The sequence below is a fragment of the Labeo rohita genome, chromosome 7 (assembly GCF_022985175.1).
Source record: "Labeo rohita strain BAU-BD-2019 chromosome 7, IGBB_LRoh.1.0, whole genome shotgun sequence".
Taxonomy (NCBI): Eukaryota; Metazoa; Chordata; class Actinopteri; order Cypriniformes; family Cyprinidae; genus Labeo; species Labeo rohita.
Genome location: NC_066875.1, coordinates 20,809,096 through 20,827,071, shown reverse-complemented (window position 1 = coordinate 20,827,071; position 17,976 = coordinate 20,809,096). Strand labels below are relative to the sequence as shown.

The window sequence follows — 17,976 nt, the reverse complement described above, 5'->3', positions numbered from 1 at the left end:
TGAAGGTGAAGATTATCATTAGATAATGAATTGAATTACAGGCTGTTCCTCACACAGTTGTACTGTATGAGCTAGTTTTGTGGTGCTTTTATAGATTTTTTTGTTGGCAAGACTGTGGTCATTGTCAATATATGGAAACTATCAATGTCACTGTTCACTAAAAGTTGTCTTCTTGAAGAAAGTCAGTCATACAAGTTTGGAACAACATGTGGGTGAAAAAAATAATGACAATTTCATTTTGGGGTGAACTATCTGTTGAGGAACATCCCACTGAATTTAACACGGTCTGTGAGGTATAGACTTATATAAAGGTCGCATTCGATTTTCAAAAATCACAACTTATGTTTTTAAAACAATATATATGGAGTTTTTTTCAGCATTTTTCTCCATATAATGGACTGATATGGTGCCCCAATTTTGAACTTCCAAAATGCAGTTTAAATGCGGCTTCAAACATTCCCAGATGCAGTTGTAAACGATCCCAGTTGAGGAAGAAGGGTCTTATCTAGTGAAACGATCTGTTATTTTTATATAAAAAAATACAATTTAAATACTTTTTAATCTCAAATGCTCGTCTTGTCTTGCTCTCCCTGAACTCTGTGTATTATGGTTCAAGACTATGGTTCAAGTTAGGGTATGTCGAAAAACTCCAATCGTATTTTCTCCCTCAACTTCAAAAATCATTTTAAAATAATACCGACAAGTACCGACCCAGTCTTTGCAAAGTGAACATGCAAAGAAGATCAAACACCCTTAACAAAAAAGGTAAAACAGTGATATAAAATGATTTTGAAGTTGAGGGAAAACATGAGATGGGAGTTTTTCGACATACACTAACTGTCATGAACCGGAACAAAAACAGTTCAGGCAGAGCGAGACAAGACGAGCGTTTGACATTAAAAAGTATATAAATTGTATTATTTTTATGAAAATAACCGATCGTTTTGCTGGATAAAACCCTTCTTCCTCAGCTGGAATCGTTTGAAGCCACATTTAAACTACATTTTGGAAGTTCAAAATCGGAGCACCATAGCAGTCCATTATATGGAGAAAAATCCTGAAATGTTTCCCTCAAAAAACATAATTTCTTTATGACTGAAGAAAGAAAGACATGAACATCTTGGATGACAAGGGGTGAGTACATTATCTGTCAATTTTTGTACTTTCATAGATTCACGTAACGGGCAAATAAAAGTACAGTCACAGATGTTTATTACAAGAGCTAACCATAAAAGTATAAAATTATTACAAACAAATCGTGTTGAATTCCAAATCCTCTGAAGTCATACACTATCTTTATTCAAAGAACAGAGTAAATTATAAGGTTTTAATTCCTGAAAATGATCCTGCTCAAATCTTAATTCAAAATAATACTCCTGAACGTTAGCATGACACACAAGAGCCAATAGCATTTCACAACCAAAGCTGGCATAACGCTGCTTCTACCAGCAATTTTTGAATTTGTGCACAGGCTGCACACAGGATCTGAGCTTTACGGCGGATAGAGACGGTGACCATGTCAATTCCTCTCAGAAATCAATCGTTTTGCCTTGGAAGATTTATTAATACTTTTTGAATAAACTGTGACTGTATCTACCTGCTATATCCTGTGTCATATATTGACAGATAGTTAGGTTTAGGGGTAGGAGTTGGGTTGCTTGCTCATAAATGTGTAAATAGTATAATGTAAATAAAATAGTTTTGACTCTTTACATTGAAAAATCACACCCCAACATATATGCACAAATGGTCAATTTATTACCCAATGTTTAATTTAAATAATGATAATAAAATTCCAAATGCCTTTCACGTCAGCATATTGATGCCAAAGGTTTCTTATTTAAAGCAATGGAGGACCCTGCATGTCAAAAAATGACTCTAAAGGGGTACCCAAATGGTCCTGACCAAGTGTCATTTTGTGACAAGTTGAGAGTGAGAACGTGTTGTTTAGTCAGTTGAACAACCAGCATGTTCTTCAGTCCCTTGCAGCCTAGTTTTCATTCCTGTTAAAAATTACAAATGGCGCTATACTGGCTAAAGTCTATTATTTCCAGTTCTTTTTAACAATTAAAAGTTGTGACAGTTGCCCCAGCTTCAAATTCAAGGTCAGTTTAGGGGTTATATTGATCTCCACTTTTCTCCTCAATCAGGCAACATATGGCCAGTCACAAACGTTTCAAACACTTCACAAGCATTTCTCTTCTCATCCTGAGAGGACGCTCCTTACTCCAAAGTAAAGCTTTTAATTTCACCCACACATGGTGCGTTTACAGATTCATGAGAATTCAAATATTCCAAATAAAGTGTAGCGAATAGGGGGGGTGCAGGCAGAACCATGAAAACACATCAGATTTATTCCCCCTGTCTTGTTTACTGGGCCACGGAACATTGGATGCAAACAGAATGCAAATTCATTTGATTGAATCAGGTGATGCAGAGGTAATTGTATTTGGAGAAATGTCCAGGACTTCTTTTTTTCTTTATTATTATCAGTGGGGGAGGGGTTCTTTATGAAATCCATCTTAAACAAAAGCTATCATCACTCCCAAGCCTTGTGATACTCCTTTGTCATTTGCGGATGTGGATGCGTCTTTAATTTCCTTTCAATTAAAAGTAAATATGCGGTTTTCTTTTTTCTCCCCCCACTGTGAAATCTAAACAAGAGGAGTCAACATGAGCAGACAGGTGAAGAATATTCATTTTGTTGCTGTCTGATTCAACAGGCTCTGATATTCAGAGTCACTGTTTTGGATGGGATATTTTCTGGAAATAAATAAACTTGTTACTGACTCCCAAGTATGCACACACTGTACTGTACAGTACGTGTGTGACCTCTTGCCAATGACCTTGTAATCTTAAAGAGATACAAAGGTCATAGCCATGGCCGAGTGCTTAGCAAATGTGTTTTGACACGTTGAGCCATGAAGCTCACATGAACACTTTAAATCTTTTGACTTTGTGCTTTGGGTTCTGGTCCTTCAAGGTATGGTTCCCCCCAAAATTTAAATTCTGCTCTCGGATTTCATTAAAAATATCTTCATTTGTGTTCCGAAGATGAACAAAGGTCTTACGGGTTTGGAACGACATGAGGGTGAATAATTAATGACAGGATTTTCACTTTTGGTTGAATCCCTTTCAGATTGAATGTACAGTGTTCTACTGCTGATATTTAGTTTACTTTAGTATTTAGTTTGTACTATATAGTTGAAAGCATTCTAGATACTGTAGGTACTGGAAGTTGTCTCACCCATGATAATGGAACGGGATTGGATTGATCCTGAAGACCTTGATTAGCTTGGAGTGAAACTCCGCAGGACAGCGGAATTGAAGACCCCTGATATATGGTGTTGTCTTTGTTGCCTGTTCCTGTCAGTCTTAAAATCGGGCCCGATACTGAGCGTCCATGGATTCGTCTAGGACTGTTGAGTCTGTTGTTTTTGACATCAGCATTAGAGCAGATCAGTCAAGTACATAATGGTGGAATTATGAATGTGTCAGTCACTCTCAATACCAGCAGTTTGAGAGCCTCTCAGTGTCAACAACACAACAACTTCAAAAACAAACCTCTCCCGCCGCACCCCTCACTGCTCTCAATGGCTTTTAACAGTGTTCACTGGCTGCATTGAAACGTAATACATGACCCTCGTGCTCGAGTAGACAAATACAGATAGATAGCAATTACGTAAACCACAATCAATAAAAAAAATTCTGCCAACTTCCCGGGCTATTTTTGCTCTTCAGATGTGCTCCCGAAAATTAGGCTTTGTGAAAATCAAAACGCTTTAAATCAAACTGCGTCTTGGGCCTGCTGTAACAAAAACAAGAAGCATATTCAATTTACTAATTTCGGATGAGGAAGGACACTAGTTCAACTTAAGTAATACCGAATAAAGGGTTTGATTGAATTTCAGTGATGTCATTACGGGGTCACATTTCAATGTGTAATATGATATAAATTTGGTTAAGGCTGCTTTCCTCCTCTGCAGGGTCTGTTCAGCTTGTGCTTTTAAGCTGCAACGTTGCTCTCAGCACACTTGATGATGGATAGCTACAGGTCTGCCCATTGCGTTAGTGCTCATTAAAGTTTGTCCTGATGCCATTGTCATGACGGCACAGGAGCTAAATGGAGGTCAGTGATGTTTTACCTGTATACCATAACAAAAAAGGTACCCAAATACATGTTTTTAGCTGATACGTCCAATTCTGCACAAGTTGAAGAGAATTCAGTTATGCACATGTGGAGATATATTATGATTTCACATCCACAGTTTCTGCCATGTTAAAGGAGAAGTTCACTTACTCACCCCCTTGTCATCCAAGATGTTTGTGTCTTTCTTTCTTCGGTCATAAATAAATTATGTTTTTGAGGAAAACAGGAATGTTCTCCATATAGTGGACTATGGTGCCCCCGAGTTTGAACTTCCAAAATGCAGTTTAAATGCAGCTTCAAAGGACTCTAAACGATGCCAAGGAAGAAGGGTCTTATTTAGCGAAATGATTGGTTATTTTCTAAAAAAAAAAAATTACTATTTATATAATTTTTCAACCTCAAATGCTTGTCTTGTCTAGCTCTGCGTGAACTCTGTGTTTTCCGGTTCATGACAGTTAGGGTATGTTGAAAAACTTCCATCTCATTTTCTTCTCTAACTTCAAAATCGTCCTAAATCATTGTTTTACCTTTTAATTTTGTAAAGGGTGTTTGATCCTCGTTGGATATTCACTTTGTAAACACTATGTTGGTACAGTGATGTAAGAGGATTTTGAAGTTAGAGAAGAAAAAGAGATGGGTTTATATGGAGTTGATATGAGTTTTTCGACCTACCCTAACTGTCATGAACTGGAATCACGCAGAGCTAGACAAGACGACAATTTAAGGTTAGTAAGTATGTAAATTGTCCATTTTTTGTAGAAAATAACTAATTGTTTCGCTAGATAAGACCCTTCTTCCTCGGCTTTGAAGGCCCTTTGAAACTGAATTTAAACTGCATTTTGGAAGTTCAAACTCGAGGGCACCATAGAAGTCCACTATATGGAGAAAAATCCTGAAATGTTTTCCTCATTTTTTTACAATTGAAGAAAGAAAGACATCTTGGATGACAAGGGGGTGAGTAAATTACCTGTAAATTTTTGTTCTGGAAGTGGACTTCTCCTTAAATCTTAAGTACCTATAGAGTAGTATTGCATCCTTCATATCTTCAAAGAATCTTCAGTTTTTTTTCAGAATTATAAAAGAAAGATACAGCTGTACTGCTTCTCTCCAAAAACAGTCGAGCTCCAGGAGGCGTGCCATGGGTGGAGTTATAGAGTCACAAGCTCGCAAAGCTTTTGCGTAGCGATCATTTGAAAGCTGAGACTTTGACATAAATCAGAAACAAAAACTATAATGACTTAAATTTTATTTAATTGGATTAGAAAACATTCATCACCAAAATACTGGGAACAAACAAACACACATGCACTCTGTTGCTGCCCTGGAGAAACAAATTGCATCCACTGTTGCCTTAACACTGGGTTTTTGGGAAACTGAACAAGGTAATCTTTCCATTACTTTCAAAAACACACTTCTGTGGTGACGTTGATTTTGTGATCTAGAAACAATATGACAAATCCTTCTTGAGCAAGTCCTGTGCGGTGCTGTCGACGACTTCCATAACCCAAATGAAGCACGTTGGTGGGCACGCTCTCGCTTTGGTTGATGTGTGCACGCTCTTCCAGAAGAAGTGCCCATACAATGAATTATGACGTCCCACAGGGCTACAAAAACTTATACGAACCTTCAAGAAGTGCATTTGGCATTGTCTTTGAAACTTTGACCATGTTTAGCTTGAGAATCCAACTCTTTAATAGTGTAAATTAGACCTCCCTTTTAAATAACAGTTTTGAAGTTGGCATGTTTATAAATAATTTTCCTATGCTTTTGAAAGAGAATTTAGAGGTTGTATATTCTGCTGACAGACAGACAAACACATAGACAATCAATGTGACCTCAGCAAAAGTAGAAAAGTTAAATAAAACAAACAAGTACGTTGTTATAGCGTGTGCACCAGTCTGATAGTGTGTGAAAATGTTTCATGTATTTATTTTTCATATCTGGGATTCCCAACCCCCTAAACCTCGTAAAGTAATGTAACATTTTTCATGGACACCATGTGATGAAATTTGTGAAGTTTGTTTATCCTCTCCCGTAAGTTTTGGCTCAATCATAAAGGTTCACCCTGACATGTCAAAGTTAAGTAAGCTTTTTAGAACTATTAAAAGGACCTTTGGGGCTCTGAGACCCCAACGCATCCTGAGTGTTAAAAGCCTAAAAGTCGATCTCTCTTTTCCTTTCTAGGCTGCATAGTACAGTACTGTTTTTTAAAAGGTCAACCTTTAAGGTTACTAGCAATAGACTTCTTAAGATATTGTTTTGGAGGGGCGTGTGTGTTGTATTTCCTCTGCTGTCTTTCTTTTGGCGCAGCCCAAGGTGAGCTCACCAAGCACGCCTCCTTGTTCTTCGGTGTGATTTTGTTTTTTGACCCCATGCTGTCGGAAGAATTTTGAATAACAGACTCCTGCATGCTACTTGTTTTCAGCAAGGCCTCATGTAATATGGATAGGGGTGGCACATTTATTGAAGTTTGATTTAAAGCGAGGGGCAAAAAAAAAGAGATCTTGTCATAAATTATTTTACTCATATCCAGCCCCGGCGATGTATGTTGGATGGTTAAATAATGCATCAGCCAGCTCGTAATTAGGACAACAATAGTCTTTTAGCACTTGAAGAAAACTCAAGCCCCCGTCTTCCGTTTTCCCCTCCGGTTTTCAAATGAACGCAGAAGACACCTGAGTGATCTCTCCACAACACATTTCTCCCCTCTAAATGGCAGGCAGTGTTTTAAATTCATATTTCACTCTAAATGATATAGGTTATCATTCCGCCGCTCATTATCATTTAGACACAAAATAAGCAGCAGTAATGTGCCCTGGAATGCAAGTCACCAGCCTAATGTTACTCCCAATAATATACATGCATATTTGTCTCCGTGATTATTGCCAGCCGCGGCGCACGTCGTTTGATTCTAATGCAATGTGACAAAATGTAAGAACACTGTAAAAGAGAGGCAAACACGCGGGAGATAGTGAATTAATTATATATCGCCTCGCTTTTTTCACCGCTAGATAACACCTTTGGAGGAAGTGCCCAGGTGCATTAATAACCTGACAGGACAAATGGGCAATCTCCCACGTCGAGCCATTACGGCACATTTATCAGTGACCCGCACGCTTTCCACGACTACAGTTAGAGTCCGTGGAAGTGTGTTTAGACAAAGACAAAGGCATTACCTGCATGGAAACCCCTCGTGCTATTAAAGGCTTAGCCCCGGTGATGCGAACTGGATATTAAATATCCTTTATCTTAAATTTCCCTCTCAGCCTCGGGTAAGCCGATATCTCTCCGCGCCTCACCCTCATATTGCTCTATTGCTGTAATAAATACATAGATATCAATGGTGGTAAGTTTGTCCCAGTCTGAAAAGATTACGTGCGCCCGGGCCGCTTTAATAATGTACGACGGCTTTATGTTTATGCATAAAGGCGGAGTTGTGTAAGAGAGCTCGCCGGTGAATGACCATTGTTCTGGTGACACAGCGAAGCAGTTAAGTGCACAAACGCAGGGGGTAGTGCAGGCCATCTGGTGCTCCTGAGGGAGTACGCTCACCTGTATTTGATCCCTCGCTCGCTCTCTCTCACCTTCTGTCTCGCAACTTTCTCGGAGGCTTGCGCGGAAGGCTCGTCGGGAGCTCCCTCTGGCTCCGGCTCGGTCCCCAGAGCCCGCGGGGTTGATGAAATTAACCTGCGCGCCGAGCTCCCTTCTCCCTAGACTAGAGAGCGACTTTGAAAGAGTTGCGCTCGCCTCGATTTCCACGTTCCCAGCGCTCCCTCGCTCTCCGCGTGGCATTTTTAGCTCCGCAGAGCTTGTTCGCTAAAACGGGGATTTGGAAATGATATGGAAAATGCGTTTTTCCAATATCCCACACCCCTAAGGCTGTAAATACTCATTTGTGTCAAGGATTACTCTCAGTAAAACAGTAACATGGCAGGGCCTCTTCCTCCAAACCGTAGGACTTTATCCATCCACGTTAAATCATCCTTCTCCAAATACTCACACCCTTTTACGTCTCCCCTAACCGGCCTGACAGAAAGCAATAAATCTGATGTGCACACTAGCTTTAACCAACTCCTGTAAGATAAGGTTTACAAATGCTACGGCATCCATTACACAAGCGCAGGGGTGAGTCGCTAGAAATACGAGGAACTGGCTCATAACTCTCTTATTATGAATAGCCCCAAACGAAAGGTCATGGTCATGACAACCATGTGATGGATGTCACCGGTGCCCAATTAAATCTCTCTCTAAAAAAAAGAAGGCGCCTCCCAGCGCTCCAGTTGCTTATTAAATATGAAACTGCTAAATCAACAGTCAGAGGCATGGGTGCTGTTTTCTCATCTGCTTTTGGACAAGTGCTGGCCTAGCTGTGAATTATTCATGCTGTTGATAAGAGGGTCAATAACATAACAAATCCTCCTTATTAATGTTAGTAGCGAAGCCCAAAGGTCAGTCAGTAACTTTCCCAATGTTCCGACTCCTTTTTTTCTCCTTTCTAGACAAACACCGAAAGCAACGGTGTAAATCTGTGTTTGTTGGCAAGCAAATATTAGCCGAGCGGCAGCAAAAAAGCTTTTGATTCATAACTGCCTCCGTCGTTTCCATCCGCTTCCCCTGTGTCTCTCACGCGATGTGTGTCTATCAGCGTTTCCGTTTGCTTTGCGGGTATCCGGCCTCCACGCCGTGTACGTTATCCTCCTAAAACAAAGGAGAGATGAGCAGCATACCAGATGAACGCGTGAAGCGAGGTGCGGACAACTGTTGCGCGCTACCTGAAATGCCAAGGCGTCGTCGGAAGCTTGTTAGTCTCTCAGCTTGACCACATAAAGCTGAGATTAATATGCGGCGTAAGATACATTTCCTTCTTTCCTTTGGCTGGTGCTACGCTGCTTCTTTTGCCTGGTATAGGCAGTACGGGAATATAGATGATGATAATAATAATAATGTCATTTTGGACCGGAATCTCTGTCATTACCTGCTGTAAAGTGCTTCTAATTGATATCTCTAGAGAGATAATGATTGCAATGCCCTCCAGGAAGATATTATTACAATATTAACCTTTGTATATACTTTTATGCGGAGAACTCTGGAACATTAAGCGATCTGTAAATCTTACTTGTGCACTAATGTCGCTGCGGAAGAATGGCGTTTTGGAGGTGTGCCCTTTCGCTGATTAACTGTGTCCAGGGTTTTGGTCACTGTGGAGAAATGGATGACGGGGTGAAGTCATTTTCCAGACTGAGGAAAGGTTTTCGACTGAAGGACTACCAAGATTTTGTTTGTCCTCCTGCCAGATGGGCTTAGAGAGGTGGACGGCCCGTGGCCGGGGGCAGCCAGTGCAGAAGTATATGGGAAAAAGAGGTTATTTTTGGACAACGGCGTCACCCCGCAGATAATTGGGACCCGCCGCGGTCGCCCGTCCCTGCACTTTGGCAGTGGATCGGCCTGACATTGTAGCAGCAGTGGCTGGCAGCGTTCAGACAACACAGGACAAACACTAGGGGAATGTTGCGGAATGGCACACTGTGAAGAGGGAAGCACCGCAGATGCAGCTGAGAGGAGAGCAGCTACAGCAGGCTGTTTGTGTATTTACTGATATTGCACTGTAAAAAACATACACGCAGATTTAATGATTAAGAAGCAGAAACGCACTCGCCAGAGAGATTCTTTTGCACTGCCACTGAGAACAACTACATATTTTCAGTTGACATACTGCAAATGAAAACAAATTAATTCAGGGAATGCTGAGAGTGCTTGCAAGAGAGAGAGAGAGACTGGAGGGTGGTGGCATCGTCAGAGAATGATTTAAATCCATGACACAGAAAATGCAGCCAAAACGGTATCTGCGGGTTGGGAGATTCGGAATGCAGGAAGTGATTGTGAACACATAGTAGGTGACCTCTGCTCACGGCTGTCTGGTGGGCTTCTCTGGCAAAAAAAAAAAAAAAAAGGCCTGCAGTACTGCCTCTGGCCTCTAGAAAGCGCACTGCTGACCCTGTGCTCTGCCCATGCTTGCAAACTTTGAAGGGAGATCCATCCATAGCATATAATGTTGGATTGTGTATAGTAAATACTTTACAGTGATACATACACCGTCATTGAAACGTTTGGGGTCAGCAAGATGATAATCAATACTTTTATTCAGCAAGGATGCATTAAATTAATCAAAAGTGACAGTAAAACATTCAGAATGTTATGAAAGATTTATTTGGAACTTTCTGTTCATCAAAAGTATCATGATTTCCACGAATACATCAAGTAGCACAACTGTTTTCAACATTGATAATAATGAGAAATGTTTTTGAGCACCAAATAAGCAAATACAGTTCTGCCACCACAGGAATAGATTACCTTTTAAAACATTAAAAATAATTCACAATATTACTGTTTTACCGTATTTTTGAGTAAACAAGTGCAGCTTTGTTGAGCATCAGAGACTTTAAAAAACATTCAGAATAATCTTGCCACCCTCAAACCTTTAAATATTAATTATACATGAAAACTTAACTCTATGTAAACACAGAAGAAAAGACAATAGACTGCAGTTGTTTTTTTTCCTCCACCCTATCATGATCTTTTTTAGATTCCATTGTCCAAGGCTAGTTGATGACCTAGAAAGATTCCTCCCTGCCGCTTAAATTAGTTGTTTCATACTTTTGCCACAAAGTCTGTGGTTTTCACAGATGACATGCATAGCTGTTGCGGTGAGGGGAGATAATTTGCTGATAATTTGACAAGTTGCATAGATGTGTCGTGGTGTATTTTCTTTACAAAACATTGCATTCCTCTTTTTATTCTCGCTCTGCTATTGTTCTCCGCAGCTCCTGAGCTGACATTAACCCACTAAAGCAGGCCTTTGTTCTGGGTAACTGGAGAGCATTGCTAAGTGTACGCAGAGGTTGGTGTGACTGAACCACTTGTGCGGTGTGGCCGTGCCTTGCACTTTACGCTCGGCGTGATCCACAACAATAGCACATAATAGTAAAAGAGACTAGAACAGATAGGGCACTGATGGTGGGGACAGATAGCAGGTGGTGAATTGGATATTTACAGTGATTTCTTCCTTTCGGATTTATTTACATGAAACATTTTTATGCTAGATATTTTACTGCATTAAAAAAAAGTGAATATACGTGACTTTGGACCACAAGACCAGTCATAAGTCGGACGGGTACATTTGTAGCAACAGCCAACAATACGTTGTATGGGTCAAAATTATAGATTTTTCTTTTATGCCATGATTTTTTTGCACACTCAGATTCCAGATTTTCAAACAGTTGTATCTCAGCCAAATATTGTCCTATTCTAACAAACCAAGATAACAATGGAAAGCTTATTTATTCAGCTTTCAGATGAAGTATTAATCTCAACTTCCCTTATGACTTGCTGTTTCTTCAGTCAAAAAGAAATGAAGGTTTTTGGGGAAAACATTACAGGATTTTTCTCCATATAGTGGACTTTAATGATGGCCAATGGGTTGAAAGTCCAAATTGCAGTTTCAATGCAGCTTCAAAGGGCTCTACGTGACCCCAGCCGAGGAATAAGGGTCATTTAAAAAAAAAAAATATAAAAAACTAGCCCTGCTATGTGCATCTACGACTTCACAAAATCACAATGGAAAGGTCCCATATAGTTAGTTCTTCGTCTGTGTACTCCGGTTGCAAAAGTCAGACTAGGGCAAAAAAAGTCCATCTCATTTTCTCCATCAACTTCAAAATTGACATCCTTGTTTTACCTTTTTTATAAAGGCCGTTTGACTTTCTTTGCATGTTCAATTGCAATTCCGTCTATGTCACGCGTGACCTTTTACATGTGTGAAGTCAAGCTAGTGCAAGATGAGCATTTGTGGTTAAAAATGCCTTTTTTTTTTAAATGACCAATCGTTTTGCTAGAGAAGACCTTTATTCCTTGGCTGGGATCGTGTAGAGCCCTTTGAAGCTGCAATGAAACTGCAGTTTGGATCTTCAACCCATTGATCCCCACTGAAGTCCACTATATGGAGAAAAAAAAACTGGAATGTTTTCATCAAAAACCTTAATTTCTTTTCGACTAAAGAATGAAAGACATGAACATCTTGACATACAGTAGGGGTGAGTAAATGATCAGGAAATTTAAATTCTGGAGTGAACTAATTCTTTAAAGGTCCATCTGAACTGTCACATGGTGTATTTATTCCAGAAACACTGCTGTCGCAGTGCTGCAAATGATTTGCAGCTTTACTGTACGCAGCATTTGGTGCACACGAGCCACACACAACTTAATGCAGCAATTGTGGTCATATCCCAGCACCTCACCATAATCTGACCATTAAACAGTAAGTGGGGGAGCAAGGAGGAGAAGACCGAAGAGGTACGCATGTCCGGTGGAAGTCATTGATGGTCTGCAAGGTTCTAATTATGTGCTAATAGCCACTGAGGAGGTCATTTGGAGCCATTAGCAAGCGCCTGTAGGTAGTTAACGGCCCACAGCATAACCCAGGCTCCTTAATGCTCCCACGGAGGCCGTTAGTTCACTGTCACCAAACGGCAGACGCCTCATTACCATGATTAGAAACCAATTGATAGGTAATAGTAAAATATGATGGCTCGCTTTCACAGAAATATGGACCTTAAAGAGGAGGAGACACTGTGTTTGAGCTGGGGCGAGTGTGAGGGGTTTTGTTCATTATTTTCAGTGTGCACTGCAGGAAAAAAAAGTAGTTATTTTGGTTTGAGTCTCGTGTCAGCGTTCAGTCTTTTGCATTTCTGAGTCTCAAGACTAAGCTTAAGAGAAGCCAAAGATATAATGAAGCAACTAAGACTCTGATTAGCCAGCGAATTTTTCCCACTGCTAATGCCGTTGCTTGTTTTTGTGTCGCAGCTCTTTATGTCAAGCAAACTCTCACACAGTGGCTTCTTTTACTAAGAGATATACGAGTGATGGATTCTCAAAACGGCCTGGATATTTTAAGCATGTAATCATTATTAAATCTCTTATGCTCAACATTGTTAGTAATCAATTTGAGTCAGATGTTTTCGTTTAGATTTTTTATTTTTTTTCCCAGCCAGACATTGATTCAGATGATTTAAATTAGCATTGGTCCAGTTATCAGTCATAGACATTATACACTTCTCTCAGTTCCTCAACGCCGGGTGGGATTGCGGAGCGGTGTTCAGATGCATTATCTAAACTGTGGCCTGAAGAATATAGAGGACGTACAACCGTATAGCCTCATCAGATGCTGAAAACCTAGAAGTCGGCTCTAAATATTTGCCTCTGTAATATTTGACTAAATCATCGTCAGACTTGTAAAGCCGCCACACATGTATTCCACTCCTCGATGAAGAGAAAGGGAAACAGTAATGCAGTTGGGAGAGCTTCGCAGAAGGCTCACATAAGGGACCAATGTATCAGATCCTGATGAGAGGATATGGAGTAAATACGCCATAGCGTGTGTTTGTTATGCTAGTGCGCCTAGTTAGCCGATGTCATACTTTAAAGAGTAATTGATGTGATTCTTAAGTGCAATTTTAAAAGTTTAGAGTCACAGAAGGTTCAGAAAATCAGATTGTTTGAAATTGTGCTCACTCGCTTCTCATTAAATCAGTCACTGTGATACTTTGAGAACATTTCTTCATCAAAGACCTGGAACAGATTATGCTCAGAGAAACTCAATTTAAAAAGTAATGTAGCCCCCCCCCCTCCCCTTCTTCCATATGAGAAAACCATTCTGGTGTGTTTGTATGTAGATATAAACTAGGCACAGCATTAAACCATCAGGCTGCTCCTGGATAAAATGCTTATGCAGTCATTTATTTGCTCTGTCTTAAAGTGACACTCGCCCCACATATCTCTCATCTCTCTCTCTGTGTGGCTGATTAGGAGTACATCGCTTCCTTGGTCATTGCTCTGTTGAATTAATTCGATAAACTTGTGAATTATCTGGACATCTGCTAAAAGATGCTAAATAGCTGCTTTCAGTCCAAGTCGATGGAGAGAACTAACATCTTTATATTTTTCTGAACACTGGCATGTCTGTTTTAGAGGCCTACTGTTTTGGACAGATACCAGACGCAGTGCTGATAGGCTCATACTTTAAGAATTTGGGAGAAACTATCATACCCAGCCATGATCTGTCCTTAAAACTGCTCGAACCTTGAGTCATTCTTTTTTTCCGTGCCTGACACTTTGTTAACAGTTATTGAAAATAAAATGCGCAGTGTTTGCATGTACTTTGATGTCTTGAAATATTTACACTGGACGTGTGTGGTCTTGGTCTAATAGTATAAACAAACCCTGTGGGTTACTCTCTGAGCAGTCTATTACCCACAACAGCTTTTTCAGTGTCACAAAAATAACTAGTCGAGCTTTAGTGATGCGGTAATGCAAAACGAGCTGCGCGCAAATCTCGGCTTTACTGCAGGAAATATCAGTATTTGTATGTTTTTCATTGTACACAAACAAGAAGAGAAACACAAAGTTTGTGCATATGGGTAGCCGGCGTGTCCCGGTGTGTTCTAAAGCTATTTAAAACAGACTATTCTTAATTATTTCCTAATTATTATATGCAGTCTTCATTACCTTAACTGGAGATTTTTTTTTTTTTTTTTGCACTTTAAAAATTAATTTGTCACACTGAAGGACCATTTAAAATGAGCTAATGAATTACAAAGCACTTAAAATATAAACTTTCCCTTAAGCGTTCACATACTTGAAATTAATTTTGAGCTAAACTTGTGACATGCATAAAAAGCTTATGGATGTCTTTTGAATAATATGTGGTATGTATGTAAATAGTATGCAGTGTTGTTAAGTACACAAACAACTAAAGAAACTTTAAACCACAATTGACTACACTTGATTAAGTAAGCATGACAAGGATTACAAAAAAATGAAATCTGAAAGGATGCCTCGAGTCCTCCCTCCTCCCCTAGTGCACCTGTTGCTCGCGGGCAGTCGGGAGTCACGTGACTGGAGCCGTCAGGATCTTTCGACCTTTTGATTCCTGTTACAAGTTGATATTTGCGGAGACAAAATGATCAATCTCGAATTCTGCCCTTCCAAACACAGCAGACAACGTGACAATTTTACCTTATTTCCTTGCTTTTGCACCAAAATCCATAAAATGGATAGCAGCCAAAGCGAACGCATCCACATTTGTTTGTGAGCGTAAAAGCCACGGAGAAGTAAACAGACAAGGAACACAGACGAGCGATTCGCTTTAACAAGAATACAGCTGCCCCACTTTATCCGCAACAAATGTCTTCAACTTAATTTAACCCCAAGCACTTAAAAAGTAAAGGACAAATAGAGAGGACGATAAACACACTTGTGTGTGTGTGTGTGTGTGTGTGTGTGTGCAGCAGCAGCAGATCTCTGCCCTATATTGTTAGGAAAGTGCATGTTGAAGTCCATATGGCAACTTCCTTTTGACCTGCTTTCCCGTCCTCGTCGTGTATTGTCAGGCCTGTCACCGATAAAGAATCACTTGACTTGCTATAACAAGTTCAAAAGAAACAGAGAATCCATGAAGAATTGAGTAAAGGAACACCCCTACTGCTCTCGCTATCATTCCCATAGAGATAGCGATATTATTGATGGGATGGTTATGCTAATTTCTTTAGAGGCACAACTTTTATTTTGGAATTTGTTCAAAAAGGAATTTCATACACATCAGACTGGAAAATGCGGGCTGAATTCCTGAGCGTTTAAGGGGCAGCATGGGAATCTGATTTTCATAGTGAATAATGAATGTGCTATCTTTTAAAACGTGTGTTTTGTCTGGAAAGAAAATAAAGAGAAGGCGAGCCTTTGCCTCGGGATTTAATAACGATTAATGCTCCTTTGAACACACTAAATATCACAAACACACAACTGTGTAGTGAAGCAGAAAGAGAAGGAGGAAAGCCTTCCACTTTGCAACTTGTCACAGGGTAACAGTTCTGTGGATCACGTTAGGGGTAATAGCCGAAGTGTTTTGTCCTGCCTGCGTGTGTAAATACGCCGTATCATTAGATGTCACCAGCTCCTAATACACAAATCATTCATAATCAGTCTTATTGATTTGATTTTTCTAATTAGAAAGGTCCTGCTTGTAAAATAACTACGTGGTGGTGACAAACATAAATAGTAATTTCTTAAAGACTGTGTCTAATCTGAATAAATGTTTTATTTTAATTCATTATTATTTTATTTATTTCTTAGTTGCTTATTACGACATATATTAAGTACAGAAGTTTGTAATTATTTTAACCACCTGCTTTTTTTTCTTCTCATCCTCCTAACGGTTTATCTGGATATATATATCAGAATCGATATAATCAATCTAATAACCGATCGATAATCAATCAGTCTCCCATCCGTGTCCTTTTCTTCAAAGTCACACGCACTCGCATTCCCATTGGATGCTCGGTTGTTTTTGTTACTATTATTTTTATTATTATTATTAGCAAAGCGCTCGCATAATTACAACATAATCATTATATAATCCCACAACAAAGAGTTTATTGAATCAGTAGCTTTTGTCAACTGCCGGGACGCGGAACGTACAATTGCGTTATTCTGCGTCGCGTTCCTCGTGTAAAAGCAGCATCGGCCTGAGCGCTGAAGTTCAGCCCCAAAAAAAGTTTCATGTCCTCACCGAAGTACCTTTTCAGAGGACCTTCTCCCACGTCTCTGAGCGCGTGTCTCGACCGCTGTCTGGACCCTTTTCCTCTTTCTGTGATGAAGAGGGAGGTTGTCGGTTAGGCTACGCGCCCCGCTGAGTGGCAATTTCATCTCATATTTACAAACTGATAAGCTTTCTCGTGCATTTGTTTTAAATATGCGCTCCTGTGTGACGCGTTAGCATATAAGAGTGCGAAAAAAGCGCTTCCCGTCTTGGCCGGTCTCTGTTTGTGTGCATGCATGTGTGTATGTGTGTGTGCGTGTGATTGTGTGCAACATAACCGGCTTATTTACATTAAATACGCCACAAGGTTACAGTGCAGATGAGCGTCATTTTATCACTCATTACTTCTCTCTTATACTGACTGATGCTCGCGCTCTCCGCTCATCTCACTGGACTTTTTCTCGAGGATACAAGACTTCAGATACTTTCCCCGAAAGGTAAGCACATTTATTTTGCAATTGTAGCTATTTGGAGTGTTTTGCCACGGTGTTATTTAAACGGCGACAGGCATCAAAGCCAATTACGCCTCGTCTGAATAACGGGGCTGACAATGTGAGTGAGGATAGACAGATTTTAATAAGTGTTTACAGGGAAGTCAAGGTCAATAAGATGATCCGATGGAGTGAATTTCGCCTTCGAGTCTCTCCGCGTGGGGAAAATAGACGATTCGCGGTGATATTCCGTGCACCGGGGCTGCTTTATCAAGGGTTCAAGCTTTTAGTCCCATCAAATGCCGCAAGACTCTCTCCGCTCTCTGTGAATGGACGACAATGGAGTGTCTTTTTAACGGTACAATGCGTTTCACCGTCCAGATAGGGGGAGTCCGAACAGACGGATGAGGGGAAATGTCTTGTGATGCTGGCCGATCGCTATCAATGAACGCGTTTATATCGAGAATAAACTCAAAGGCGCTTTTTCATCACTCGGGATGCGCGAAGAACAGTTGGGAAACGGATTCGCGGGAGGACGAGCATAACAGGTCCGAAGTGTGTGTTTGTGTGTGCATATACTTTAACCCCCTCAGCAGTATACGAAAATGATCAGCTCAATTACGTGGACATGCTTCATTATTCAATGAAGACAATCTTTCGCAACGCGTCTTGACGTCCGGGTGAATTTAAAGGTAAGAAGTGGCTATAGTGGACTCGCGGATGGTTTTCGCTCGATCCGCTTTCTA

The 17,976-nt window shown here is 40.3% G+C and overlaps 1 protein-coding gene across 5 annotated transcripts in view; it reads left to right on the top strand.

Annotated features, from left to right (window-relative positions):
• Nucleotides 1-16,751: 16,751 nt before the first annotated feature.
• Nucleotides 16,752-17,976, top strand: part of znf536 (zinc finger protein 536) — a 211,522-nt gene continuing 210,297 nt past the window's right edge. Inside the window, exon 1 of one of the 5 annotated variants that reach the window (XM_051115131.1) lies at nt 16,752-17,236. The gene's annotated coding sequence lies outside the window, so the exon portion shown is untranslated. Of the gene's footprint in view, nt 17,237-17,320; nt 17,923-17,976 lie in introns of those variants that run through there. The other 4 variants (XM_051115136.1, XM_051115133.1, XM_051115132.1 and 1 more) reach the window with 4 other exon arrangements.